The 14846-nt window shown below is 39.0% G+C and overlaps 1 non-coding gene across 1 annotated transcript; it reads left to right on the top strand.

Annotated features, from left to right (window-relative positions):
• Window positions 1-4644: 4644 nt before the first annotated feature.
• On the top strand, window positions 4645-4835 carry LOC118570732. The gene has a single exon (XR_004943228.1). It is a non-coding gene; the product is annotated as a U2 spliceosomal RNA (small nuclear RNA).
• Window positions 4836-14846: the final 10011 nt, after the last annotated feature.

The raw sequence follows: 14846 nt of genomic DNA, 5'->3' as shown, positions 1-14846 counted from the left end.
TGCAGTCAAGAAAAGCTGGGAAGTCCTTGGCACACATTACCATCACCCAGTACTGCTACCGCAGAAGACCTGCGTGCTACAAGATGCTTTTGTCATATAAAACACTCCTTAAAAGCTGAATTGTGGGATTGGGGATTTAGCTCAGTGGTAGAGTGCTTGCCTGCAAGCACAGGGCCATGGGTTCAGTCCTCAGCTCCGACAAAAAAAAAAAAAAAAAAAAAGCTGAATTGTAACCATCTATCAAAATGTGTTTCCTTTTTCTTTAAAGAAACTTCTTAAAATTTCAGTGTGAATGGATTCAATACAATCAAAAGGTGCTCCAGTGTTCTCTTCTCCAAATGCTAATATAATTAATTGTGATGTTAATAGATTCCTAATAATTTAAGCCTCGGATATTTTATTTTCCTGCAAATGTGGTCACTTGAACCTGCCATAGCTGTCTTCCCACAACTTAAAGGATGAAAGCTGGTAATGAAGTCAAATGCTTAATTTGATTTTGTATTCATTCTGCCTTCCTTGTACCAGAGCAGAGTCTACAGTGTGGTCCGTATATCTCCACGTATATTGTCCCGGATCTGCAGTCACCTTGTAGAGTGAAATGAAATGATAGACACCATAAATATTTGATAGTCTCTTCACTCCTGTCCTCTCTGTGCTTCCCATTCTGGCATTAGAAGACTGCTTTGAAAACACTAGGACGGGATTTCCTATTTGCTAAGAGACTTAGAATGTTTTAATATACCCTGGAGTTCAGAGTTCAGCCATTGCCAGTCTGTAAAACATCACTGAAATCATAGAAGCTTCCTAAATCCTCACCCTCAAGGTCTCATGCTATTTTCAGATTTAAATTTCCCATGAACTTATTTTTTGTGAGAAAATGAATCGAGGCCTTTCATTAAACTAGTATGATTCCCAAGTGTGTTTCCAATTAATTACAGTCATGTCAGAACAGGACTGTGGGAATTAAATTATCCTTTGTGTCTTCCAAACACATTTCCAAAGACATTCAGTAAAATTCCTGTAGCTGGGTTCCTGGTCTCAGAAACAGGCAGATCTATTTAACTGTATTGACCACTACTCTGAAGCTAACCTGTGTGTTTACATTGTAAAGGAAAGATGCAGAGCGCTAATCAGGGGACTCCCCAGCTCTCCAAAGCTCAGATGAGCTCTCTCCTGTAGCAAAGCAAGGAGTGGGAACCACAGCTCTTCAGCTCTTCCAGGAGAGTCCCTTCTTACTGCTTTTCACCCATGGAGTACTTGGCTTAAGGGGTAAATTTAAGGCATATTTGAGATTAAATACACTGAATTGATTAGTATTTTTATATTTGTTCATTAAAATAAGTTTTAGACGTTAAAGACTCACATTCCCCACACCTTAATACACCAGAGTTAATGTCAAATATTCTCCCTTTTCAGCCTGGTCTTCATAGTTTGTGTTTAAGTGCAGATATTCTAGCATGAAAGATAAAGCAGCTTCCATACAATATTCTTTTATTGGGGGGTGGGGTAAAATTAGTTGCAAAGCCAGGCTGAAATCTTAACATTATGGTTTTGGAATGATAGGCCCATTCTGATAAGACTGTGGCTTGCAATCTGGTTGTGAGACCACACTTCATAGTGCTGATCTTAGACTGTATCATGTCTAGTTAAAAGACCGTTATGTTACCCATGGCTCTGATGTGTGAGAGCACGGGGTTTATTTGATATTGATCATTTGTTCTGATTTTCTCCTTTGACCACTATAGAATGACTCCTTCAAGAAAAAGTAGGGCAGGAGAGATGGTTCAGTAATTAAAGATCCTTGCTATACAAGCCCAACCACCTGAATTTGATGCACAGAACCCATGTAAAGATCGAAGGGGAGAATTGACTCCACATAGTGGCCATATGACTGCTACACAGATTCTACCCTCAACATGAACACACACAAATTAATAAATAAAATGCTTTCTAAAAGAGGAAGGAAAGAATTGGCAGCTTCCTATAGTAATTTGCCTAATTACAAGCCCTAATTTGCCTCAATTTGTTCTAATTGACACTATTGTGTCATCCCATAGTTACTACTAATTGGATTATTTCTCTAACAGGACATGAGCCCTCAGGTAAGACTGCTGTTCCTGGGATTTTTCCACCCATGGCCGAGATCCCTCAGTTCCACTCAGAGGACCTTGGTGATCTCTGTTGACTTTCCTCTTCCCTGCACTTAATCCCATCAGCCACCCTGGATGCCAGCTGCACTGCTCTGCAGTATAAAGTTTACCTTCCTTCTGCTGCCACTGAAGCTGTGGTCTCTTCAGTTCGCTTTCTGTTTGAGAGAGGGATGGGATGTTTCTGTGCAAGGTCTGCCTTGTACCGTATGTATTCCAGTACGCTCTGATCTTGAAACTTTCTTCTGGTCACTTTCTTGTGCAGGGAACAAGTTCAGACACTGATTTGATTCTTTAGTATATAATTTATACATCTCAAAACAACTTTCTACTTTATTTAAAATGTTGTGCTCAGGCAATTTGGCTTAACACTTACTTTTTATTTATTAAAAGCTTGTGGCCAAGTATATGAGTCTATACTAATTTTGACACTTGAACAGAAAATAAAATACGTATTCATAGGCTACAAAAACTTGTGAAGTTTACTAATTTGAATGTTTCAGCATTTAGTTTATATCTCAATACTTATTATCATCTGGCCCTACCCTGTTAAAACGTTACCTTATGGCTATATACTATTAAATTTTCTTTGTATTTACAATTATTTGCTTTTGTACATTTCAATAAACTACAGTGTATGTTGTCATATCTTCAATGTTGATTTGACTTACATCTACTCATGGTACAATTTTGTCAGAGTAAGTTCTCAATGTTACCGTAATTGTTTTAAGGGGAAAGAGAGACTTGAGAAAAAAGATGCTGTCTGAAATATAGATATTTTGCTAATACAGGAAAATATTCCATATCTGTTTGGCATTGCTTTCAGAAGCAGGTAATATCACTGAGTATGACAGACAGACTAGACATGAGTTTATTTTTCCCAGGTAATTCAATGTATATTTATGGCCCAGATCTGACATGGCAGTTCCCTAGTATCTTCTCTGTTCTCATCTGCCATGTTGTCTGCTGTTCTCAGCTCCAAGGTTGCCATCTTTTCCCTCTGAAGTGTGATTCCAGCAGAACGAAACAGAAGCACCAACAAAGAAAAGGCAGTCAGTACTGTGACAGGAGCAAACAGAGAAGCTTACCAGCCCCGTCTAATGGTTGTCCACTGCCAGTTTCTGTCAGGGGGGATGGTGTTATATTTGGCCAGTAAAGGTAAGGAAGATTAGAAATACAGATTCATTTTAAGCAAGCAAATTAGCATCTCCCTCCCCGCCCCCACACACACACCAACAAATCAAGGCTGTATTAGAAAGTAGAAGGGTCAATCAGTTATGGTATAAGCAACAAATCCTAACTTTGCTCATGTTTCAGTCCTTCCGGTATTTCATTTGATCTTTGTTACTGCTTTTTCATTATCTTACACTACCTGTCAATGTTGGGTTTCATTTTATGGTATCATTGGCATCATTATTATGTCACATAGTCCAAGTTCTGCCAAATCTTCATTCAAATCAAAGTATTTATTCATGAAGGCAGTCCAAATTGTCTAAAGTATTTTCAGAGTGGATGGATATCTTCAGGAACTAGTGTCCTGACTCAAAAGAATAAGATCTTAGGCTCCCGGCTCCTCCCAGATCCATCCCCCACTTCCACCCCTTCCCAACTTTGAGTCCTCTTTGTTTTTTTGTTGGTTTGATTAATGATTTTTCCACTGAATCCAATTTGTTCTGCCCATAAAATCATGGGTATGGAGCCATCCAGTAGAACATTGTTTACCTAATAGAAGCCTCATTCTTAAAGAAAAGTGAGTATCACTCCCCACCGCATTCTGGAATGCTAATTGGCTTGATTTAGTGCAGCTCTTTAGCAGGTATTGATAGCTGCTGAAAGTTCATGAGTAAAATGGTCCTGTTATGTTCAGAAGACACTATTTCTCTATGGTCCTCCACAACCCCTCTGTTCCTACAGTCTTTCCTTCTCCTATTCCTTGCTGGTTCCTGAGCCTTGAGGGGAGATGGGACATAGATGTCCCATTTGTGGCTGAGCACAGATGTTTGTCTGCACTTTGAATATGCCTGAATTCTGAAACATTGTTCTGAACTTCCCACCAGGTTGTCTTTCTTATGACTAGATAGTGCCCAAAGAACGACCAAGGGTACAAAGGACTGAGAAATGAGTCTTACAAAGAAGGTAAGAGCATCATATTGGCATATTTATGAACTTTTTAAAAATTCTAATCAGTTCAGGCTTTGCCATCTTTCAATACATGAACTGGGAGTAAGCAATGTAAGACCATAGTGTTACATTTTAATAGTTGCCATTTTAATAATCATACAATCTAGCTATCATGTAGTCTTTACTAGTAAAGAGCTCTTAAAAAACAAAAGGAAATATTTTAAGTAATTTTATTTTAATATAATTGATCATATAATAATAACACAGAAAAAAACTTTTGTAGGGGAAAAAAGAAAACTAGTCAATGATTTATAAGTAATGTCAAAAACTAAATTTTAACCTGAATACCTAGAGTAAAAACTTAGTGTTCTGTTCTATTGCTTCTCGGCCTTTTGGCTAAGATCAATTGTAGTATCTGTTCTTATCAGTTTAATATCTGATACGTCCTCTATCCGAGGGCAATATATTAAATGGATTTTTGGACCTAGGAGTTGGAATAGGAGCTTGCTCCGTCCACTCCACGCATCGACCTGGTATTGCAGTACTTCCAGGAACGGTGCACCCCCTCGGGGGATTAAAAAAAAATTACTTAGTGTTCTGACAAGTAAATACCTTTCTGACATTATAAAATCCCTGACTAGAAAGATAAATTAATTCATTAACTAGAATTATTTTGGTAGACTGGGGAGATGGCTTAGTGGCTAATAGAGCTCACTGTACTTGCAAAGGACCAGAGTTTGGTTCCCAGAATCTATATCAGGCAGCTTACCAACTACTTATAAATTCAGCTCCAGGGAATCTGACATCACTGGCCTCTGGCAGCACACACACACACACACACACACACACACACACACACCCTATTATTACTACTATTAATATAATATAATAAATATAAAATGCATTTTAACATAGTATTTTACGAGCCGAATAGATGGCACAATGAAATGCTCGCCTTGCAAACACAAGGCCCTGAGTTCAATATCCAGAACCCATGTGCAAAACCTGAGCACAGTGGTATACATTTGTAATCTCAGTACTGGGAATGCAGACCATCTGAGACTACTCAGCCCATAGATCACAACTCAGATGTAACTGTCCCTAGTTAGAGTTCTATTGGGACTCTAGTGGCATTCATCCATTTTGATGATTGCTTTTACACTAAGGCGGTGCTGAGTAGCTGAGATGGAGGCTACAGGTCCTTGGTCTAAAAGAATTCCCTCTTTAAAAAAAAAAAAAAAAAAAGTACCACCGTTGTCTGAGAGTACAACAATAATATTTTCTTAAAATTTAAAAATCTGTATTATCTAGTTCATGTGTCTAGTGAATATTTGGCTATTATTTAAATATTTGCCAAAAAGTTACATTGGAAAGAAAAGTATCTTTCTTTTCAAACCTCTTTGATAGATGTGGAAGAGTAGTCACTTGTGAGCTTGAATGTTGGACAGCAAACAGGAATGAAGCTTTTGGAGTAAGGAATGTTTTCTATACTTTGATGTAGATGGTGGCTTAGATGCTTGCACTATATAAGTATACTTACATGTGTGCTCTTCAGAGAATGTATATGTTATGTTGCAATAAAAGCCCACTAAAAACAAAAATCCAACACGTGATATGCTTGAATAAATTGAATATATCTCAAGATATTTTGATCTCCAAATATTCTGAAAGCCTGAGACAGAGTTGACTATACAAGTGTTCAGATGATCCACTCCTGAGCAGTACACATGCATCAATTCCACACCACTATGGGAAGAGGTTATCAAGAGTTGTAGTCAGTCGCCTGGCCACTCCAGCTTGTTAACTGCTTGCCCTTTAGCTGTCCAGGGAAGAGTGGAAAGAAGACACTAAGCAAGAACCTCTTCCTCCTCTTCTCCTCTGTTCCTGTTCCTTCTCCTTGCTCCCTTCCTTGGCTGCTCCCATTCTCAATGGGGACTTGTATTAATTTACACATGCAACTTCTTGATTTTTTTTTTTTTTTTTTTTTTTTTTGGTTTTTCGAGACAGGGTTTCTCTGTGTAGCTTTGAGCCTTTTCCTAGAACTCACTTGGTAGTCCAGGCTGGCCTCGAACTCACAGAGATCTGCCTGGCTCTGCCTCCTGAGTGCTGGGATTAAAGGTGTGTGTCACCACCGCCTGGCGATTCTTTTTTTTTTTCTTTCTTTCTCAATTTTAGCCAACCCAGCTCCTACTAGCTATAAATTGGATCTGAAAGAGCAATGATATAGGGCTACAAGCTGTATCACCAGGCAGCCGGACAAGTCTCTGAGGTCCTGGCCGGTAGAGGGTTTCAGGATGAGAAAAACAGGATTCAATGCAAACAGAAAGCAGGCCAGGTGTGAGCACTCAGCATCAGAATGGGAATGTGTGATTTAGCAGCTCACTCACTTATTAAATCTTTAAAAAGACAAGGAGAGCATTCTCAAAGTCTAAGAAGTCCGTTGTAACAAGCCACACAAAGTCTTGGAAAATTAAGAACTCCATCCAGTGACTGGGGTTAGTGAGCAGAGTTACTATGGATGTGCACACAGAAAACTGAACCTGGGTCTTGACTCCACTTGGGACAAGCCATATTATATAAAATGTGAAGTCAGGCTGATCTGAGAGGAGAAGGTGAGCACCAAGGGAACCACCTGAACGATGAGTAGACAACAAGAAGAGCATACAGTATGCCTCTCAGAAAGCCAGACAGGTTTGTGCCCCCAAAACAAATGGTGGTATTTGTACCCTACCGTGAAATGTTATATCCTACAGGGAACTCTCACATGGTATCTAGTCTTTTACCTAATATTGATTTCTGCTATGAACCAGGAACCCTAGAAATTCATGAATAAACAATTTGAAAAACTCCTACTTCATACACAGTATGTCAAATGGAATCCCTCAGTTATTTGAATGGACTGCCTACACCGGCACTCATTCAAATGTAACACCAGCTACTCTGTTTTACCTGACCTTAAATCAGGTTCCCAGGAGCACCTATTAAAAAATGCTCTGTTCTTCAGTTTGCTGTTAGTACTTGAAAGTGTGAAAAGACCTTGCTTTATTCTCAAGCACTTACTCTCAGCTCTCTCTTAGATGACGTTAACCTTCCACAAATCTGAAAATAGAAAAATGTCTCCAATGAGAATAAACTCCTTTTTCCTTCTGAATAAGATATTTTAAACATTAAGCTAGTCTTTTAAATCTGTACTCTTTTCAAATGACAACTGTCAGTGTTTATTAAACTTGAAGAAGTTAGAAATTGAAAGCTAAAAGACTTTATATATTATTGTGTGACTTTCAGAATATGCTTCTACACCTGAACCACATGTTTTAAATGCAGAGTTTTGCCATGGAGTTATAGGAATTGAAAATTATTTGGTACTGGGTTGGATTTTTTTAATTGGAATTTTTATGAGTTAGTTATCTTCCACTTAAGGGTTTTAAGATATTTTTCTGTTAGGAAGAATGTAAACTTTTAAATAATATCCTACCGTGAGTTGTGAGTTTGAGGCAGTATTGCTCTTGGGTTATGGGTACAACCATACTGCAAAAAAGGAAAATGTGCTCAAGCTGTACCATTCACTTGTGCAAAGACTTCAGTCTCTGAGCATAGAATGGAGTTGATGCAAAGCCCAAACAAAACTACTTCCTAAAGCAGTATTTCATATTTTAATATCCATAGAAAGGAAATATGTCAGACTTAAGCTTTTTTTCCTACTTCATTCAATAGATTAAGCACACAAATACTTGTCATACTAAATCTGATTTTTTGTTGTTGTTGTTCTGATAAATTTCACTAAAGGAATTTTTTTCAAAGCATTTAGAACAATCATTGTTGTTGTTGTGATGCCATCTCCCTCCAGGGCCCAGGTTGGCCTCAAACTCTTGGGCTCCATGGATCCTTTTGGTTCAGCCTTCTGGGTACCTATAGTCACACTTGTCATACCTGTTGCTCACGCCCAGCTAAGGACATCCTTGTTCCTTGGAAACTGTGTTCCTTCAAAATTGATCAGTGAGACTTCTTTGAGGTCTAAGGTGGTGGTGATTGTGGTCGTGTGCTGTGGCTAGCCAGGATCTCACAAACCTCTGCCTGCCTCTGTCTCTAGAGTGACTGAAGGTATCACCACACCCAGCTGAACTCTAAGTTTAAAGACTATACCTTCTGAGAAGTGAATGTGCCAACATATTACCATGTGTTCAGGATCAGTTTGACACAAATATGTGACTCCATCTTGTCTCAGCTGGAGCCATCTTTGATTTAACTGGAAACCACACACACACACACACACACACACACACACACACACACACACACATCCTTTTCTACCTTTGCCATGAAAACTCGCTTGGAAAAGTACCCAACCCTGTTCTAGAAAACTGAGGTCAAGATGCCCAGCTAACTGTTGCTTTTCCTATTATTAAACTGCTTATTTGTTCCACTCTCCCCTGCAACTGGTGACCAGGATAGGGTGGCAAAAAGCTCCCTGTGGAAAGCTGTCAGCGCTACTAGGTGAGAACTGTTTCTCTCTAAGTGGTAGCTAGCCAGCTAAATAAAGATTCTCAAATTCAGACTTCCACCCCACTGAGTGCTCTTTGGATCTCTGCAACAATGGCAGGAGGGTTTTTTTTTTTCCCTCAAGCATACTAAGCATGTAAATTCTACACCAAACCAGAGTGGTTTGTTGAATGATTTCCAGGGCGGAACTTCCACACCCACCTATGTTTGTTTCATTTTATGCAACCATTTGGAAGTTCAGGGAACAGGTGGACGCTTTAGGGTAGGTCTTCTCACTGCCACTAGTCAAGATATTTCCTCACAGGCATGCCCAGAGGCTAACCAAATCTGAAAATTTCCTGGAAGATGGACCTGGGCCTGGAGGTTTATCTCATGGGTGATTGTAGATCCTATCAGGTTGACAGTCAATACTAACCTTCACCAATACCCTGTTTTTCCTGAACCTGAAGCTTCAGCAGTGACAAAACTGTGAAAGGAAGGGAGCTGTAGTACATCAGGAAACAGAAAACAGGCTGCAGCTGCTCCACTAGCTTACTTCTGACCTTCCCTTTTTGTTCAATACAGGACTACAGCCGATTGAATAGGGACTACCCAAATTCAGTGTGGATCTTCCCTCTCTCAGTTAATCCTGCCTTAAAGTGCCCTCAACGATCTGCCCTTTGTGTGTTTCCTAGATGACCCCAAATGCAATCAACCTGGCCGTGAAGATCAACCATCATATATGTCAAATTTTTATTTTTTTAAATAATAGTTTAAAGCCAGAAAGTAAAATGCAATTTGTGTGGCATCATTATTCAAGCTAGCAGAAATAACTATCTCTGGGCATCCAGGCACTTCTAAAAAAATGCTAAAATGAGACACAAAATGCATTCAGTCAGATCGACATTAACTTTGAAGAAATCCGACAAGACAGGTAGCATGTGTCAGCGACCACACTTAGCTGATGAATGTGAAGCACTCAGTGACATGGGCACTGTTTAAACCATTGCAAATAAAGCAGCATCTCATTGAATCCCTAGCTCTTCCAGGCAGTCAAGGCCCCAAGATAGAATGGGTTTATAGTTAAATAAACTCTCTGTTCGGACATATGATACAATTAATCAATATCAAGGATTAATAAACAAGGAGCAGAAAGGAAGGAACAGACATTTCACTTAAAGGATAATTCAGATTGTTATCCATTCTTTCAGCTCTGCTTCCCAGGATCAAAAGACTGGATACTCTGTAATGAAACATCAGAAAAGGAATTCTATTTTTTGCTGCAAAGTCTACCACAAAAGGCAAAAGCATAGAAAACTATGTTTGATATGTACAACATGACAACATAAACTTTGCTATATTTAAAAAATGAAATACCTAATTATTGTATGGAAATCAACCATATTCAAATATCTATACTCATATCCCCCGGATGTCTAAAATAGTCACAAGTATTCATAGAGAGTATACAGTTTTGTATAAATTCCAATGTACAGTATAAACATTTCACACCAGTGATGTAGAAGAAAAAATACCTATTTCTTGTACTAACTATGTGAATGGACTGCACTCAAAAATGGGGGCATGTTTAATAGGCAATCTACTAAGGGCATACTTTATTTTTATTAATACTTATTAAGCCTCTGTGTATTGACAATAAAACATAGTACAACTTAGTCTCTCCCTACTAGGAATTCATTATTCTCACGATCTTGTTGGATAGCCAACTTTTTACAGGGACCAATCCAGGTATCTTCTCAATAAATTCATGATAACTCCAATTCTCTTGTGGGCACATGTTTGAAAGGATTGGTTGTATGTATCCATGTGTCTTGGGACTGAGGCTAAGTTCCATTTTTAAGCTGTAGTAATTCATACTACTCACACACTTCTACCCCCGTCACTCTGGTGAAAGTATTCAAAATAGCTAGAAACTGAAGGCAGGGTATACACAAATTCCTTGTACTATCTTTGAAAAACCTTGTCATAGCAAGCAAAACTACTCTAAAATTCTTAAAATTTAATTGCGAGAAAACCGAATGCTGGATAATGAGCTTTCATTGAATATATTTTCAAAATGTTTTGACAGAATTATTAATAATCTAAATATTTTAGGACACTTAAAAACAACATCAAATCTTCTGTTAAGTATTTTCTTCAGAACAAAATAGAAATAAGATTTTCTTGGAGACAATTCCTCTCTATTCCTTTTCAGTATATCCTTGGATCAAAAGAATCAAAATATTTTCAAGGAGCTCATCCATTATCTGCCATGCTTCCAACATGATTGCAAAAGCATGTGGCTTAGACAGTCCTCTTGTTCACCACAAGGTAGCATGTATTAGAGGATAATTAACATTCCAGCCCTATATTTTTTTATTATGATAACAAAAATAGACACATGTGTTTCCAAATGCCCATTGAAAGGAGATACCATCTGGTGTCACTGTATGGCCCAATCCCAGTTTCCACAAAGGGAACAAAAGTCCAGAGTGTATAAATTGCTTGAGTGAAATCACAAAGCTAATAGAATTCAAGTCAGCATGTTGTGAAGCATTCACTGGAGAAGACTGGATGTGGGTTTAAGCCAATAAACAGTCTATATTAGCCAGCCTGAAGCTACACTGGTGTTTGGGATCCCAGTATAGCCCTGAGGCTTTCTCAGGGTAAGCTTTTAAGTACAAAAAGCACATTCTGGGTAGACATACTTCAGTTAACAAAAACAGTTTGCCAGAAGCAGAATTATAGAAGCTAAAAACCAAGGTTAGTATATTTAGAGACTTTCCCAAAACTATATGGACTTTGATGGATTAGCCCTCTCACTTAATTCCAGCAAGTGGTGTCGTCTATGTGGTGAGTTTTACAAGTTTAGTGGTACTTCCATCATGGAGTCAGCTGTGCTAAGATCTGGGGCCTACTAAGGTATGGGTCCTTGTTACAAACAGGCAGCCTTCCCATATTCAATATCCTAAAGATACATGATTGCTTTTTAATTCCGTAGAACTCAATTTTCAAAAAACTTTGTGTTTAGACTAAATACGAATCAATAAAATACTTTTCAATAAAAATAAAGTACTTTTTCAACACAAAAAAAAGTACAAAGCCAGTGTGAAATTGGAAAGATACAGAGTTGAATAAATTTCATTCTCTATGAATATGCACATATGTCGTTAGGACAACGCACTGGAATGGTGCTGAAGCAATCAGTGGAGATGGGAGCTCCCACTGGCTGCAGGGACACTAGCGGAATGCCAGTGAGAACAAGGTTAGCAAAAACAATCTGCTCTGTTGCTCTCAACTCAAAAAAAGAGAACTCTATTGGCCTACAGTGAGGACGAGGCAAGCAGAGGTCAAGGTGGGGACTGTTAGAGTGACCAGTCATCCATTATGGAAAGAAGACTAAGAGGTCCCCAGAAATCTACAAAGTTACCTCCACTGTAGACTACTGGCAAGGGTCGAGAGAAAGCCTGATCTGACCTAGTCTGGTGACCAGATGGCCAAACACCCTCAAGGTCGTGCTGGAACTCTCATCCAATAACTGATGGAAATGGATGCAGAGATCCTCGGCCAGGCCCCAGGTGCAGCTCCAGGAGTCCAATTGTCGAGAAAGAGGAGGGACTGTAAGAGTGTGAATTTTGAAACCAAGATTGGAAAAGCACAGGGACAATAGCCAAACTAATGGAAACACATGAATTATGAACCAAAAGCTGTGGAGCCCCCAGCTGAATCAGGCCCTCTGGATAAGTGAGACAATTGAATAGCTTGAACTGTTTGGGAGGCATCCAGGCTGTGGGACCAGGACCTGTCCTTAGTGCATGAGCTGGCTGTTTGCAACCTTGGGCTTGCACGGGGACACTTTGCTCAGCCTGGAAGGAGGTGACAGGACCTGCCTATACTGAATCCACCAGGTTGAATTGAATGCCCAGGGGTGTCTTGGCCCTGGAGAAGATGGGAATGGAGGGGAGGGGCTGGGGGGAGGAGGTGGGGACAGGGGAACCCATGGCTGATCTGTAAAATTGAAACACAAATATAATAAATTAAAAAAAAGGAGGAAAAAAGAAAAAGAAAAAGAAAATATAGGGCCCAGGAAAGATCTAGAAAGACAAGAGAAAGGAAATGCAAGCCTGAAGACTCAGGAAAAGGGCATACACCTGGATTCTGTATCCCATCCAAGCAGAAAATCTTGGCAATCTCGCTCTCATGGACCAGAACACGGCATCAAGGTAAGCGAAGTCTATCAGGAAGAAATGAAGAGACAGAAGAGCCTGCCTGCTGTGTTTTGTGGAGGATGTTCACACTTCTTTCATGTCTTGGTCTACCCAGGCCATGGTAACAAATGAGCATCAATATGACAGCTCTTTATAACAGAAAGGAATTTCTCATATTTCTGAAATCTGGGAAGACCAAGACCAAAGGGCCAGCAGATTCAGTCTGAACAGTGTCTGTTTGCTGTCCTTCAGATGCTTCCTTCTTACTGTGTTCTCACAGAGTAGAACAGGAAGAGACTCTCTTGGGCTATAAGAGCCCTGATTCCAACCAAGCCCTCTCCCCTCTTGCTACCAGTCACTTCCTGATGTCTTCACCTCCAGGGAGCAATATACTAGAGACTAAGTTTAAATACATGAAGTTTGGGGTATTATTCTCATATTCTCATATTACTCAACCCAAAATAATTTCTTTTAAAAAATTTAAAAAACCTTAGAAAACTTAAAATAAGCCCAGTTAAAGATGGTCTTAGGTAGGTAGGTAATGGGCAATTTATAATAGGATGTATGTTGTTGATTGTTTTTTATTCTTTTGGGGAGCCCACCACCACTCAGCTCCCAAATAAATCACTCACAGAGGCTTATCCTTACTTATAAATGCCTGCCTTAGCTTGGCTTGTTTCTAGCCAGCTTTTCTCACCTTTGAATTATCCTGTCTATCTTTGGCCTTCGAACTTTTATCTTTCTCTATTTCTGTATACATTCTCTTTCCTTCTTACTCCATGTCTAGCTGCGTAGCTGGGTGGCTGGGTAGCTGGGTGGCTAGGTGTCTGGGTGGCTGGGTAGCTAACCCCTGAAGTACTCCTCCTTCCTCATTCCTTCCTTCTTTTTTTGTCACCCAGATTTCTCCTCCTATTTATTCCCTCTGCCTGCCAGCCCCGCCTACCCTTTCTCCTACCTCACTATTGGCCATTCAGCTATTTATTAGACCAATCAGGTGTTTTAGACAGACACAGTAACACAGCTTCACAGAGTTAAACAAATGCAACATAAAAGAATGCAAAACATTTTGCATCATTAAATAAATGTTCCACAGCATAAACAAATATAACACACCTTAAAATAATATTCTACAACAGATATATACTTTCCAAGAATTTATGAAGCAAAAATTAATCACATTCTAAGACATAAATCTTCAGTTATATCAGGGTAGGGATAATAAATGGTATATTCTCTGACAAAAGTAGAAAATCATAACAATAATGGTTGAAACTGAAAGGCTCTCTTTGTAGAAAATTAAAAGCATGTTCTAAACAATAATTGATAATGGTAAGTCTCCAAAATAAAGAATATTTAGAAAATTATTCAAAGTAATAACTCTTTCTATTAAAATGTGTGTAAGATGTGACAAAATTATAGAGGCAAACTCATATACTTATATTTAAATGACTTGATAGGGGAAAATAAATAAAAAACAAAAAACACTTTAAAAAGTCAAACAATGTTAAGACAACAAAAATAATAAAAAATAAAACTATAAATTGAGAAGAAATACAGCTTTATTAACAAATGCAAAGTTTTAAAATGTTTCTTTCAAAGGATATCAGCTTTTCTCTCCCTTTTGACGGTTTAGTAATTAGTAGGAAAATACATACACTATGCAAATTTTGCTAATGCTATCCTTTGTCACACATTGTTCACCGAGGACTCAATGTGAATGCTGAGGGCTCCTGACAGAACTGTGAATCTTAAAGGTTCATCCTCCCTAGCAAACCCCATGGCCCACTACCCCGACTCCCCCATCACCCCCACCCCTCCACCCCATGTACCTGGAATCTACTTCTTTTCATCCTGTTTAGTTTTGGTCTCATGAACACTGCCCGTAAGCAGT

This window comes from Onychomys torridus, chromosome 19 (assembly GCF_903995425.1).
Source record: "Onychomys torridus chromosome 19, mOncTor1.1, whole genome shotgun sequence".
Classification (NCBI taxonomy): Eukaryota; Metazoa; Chordata; class Mammalia; order Rodentia; family Cricetidae; genus Onychomys; species Onychomys torridus.
Note: the sequence above shows the minus strand (reverse complement) of the source record. Positions and strands in the feature narration are given on the sequence as shown.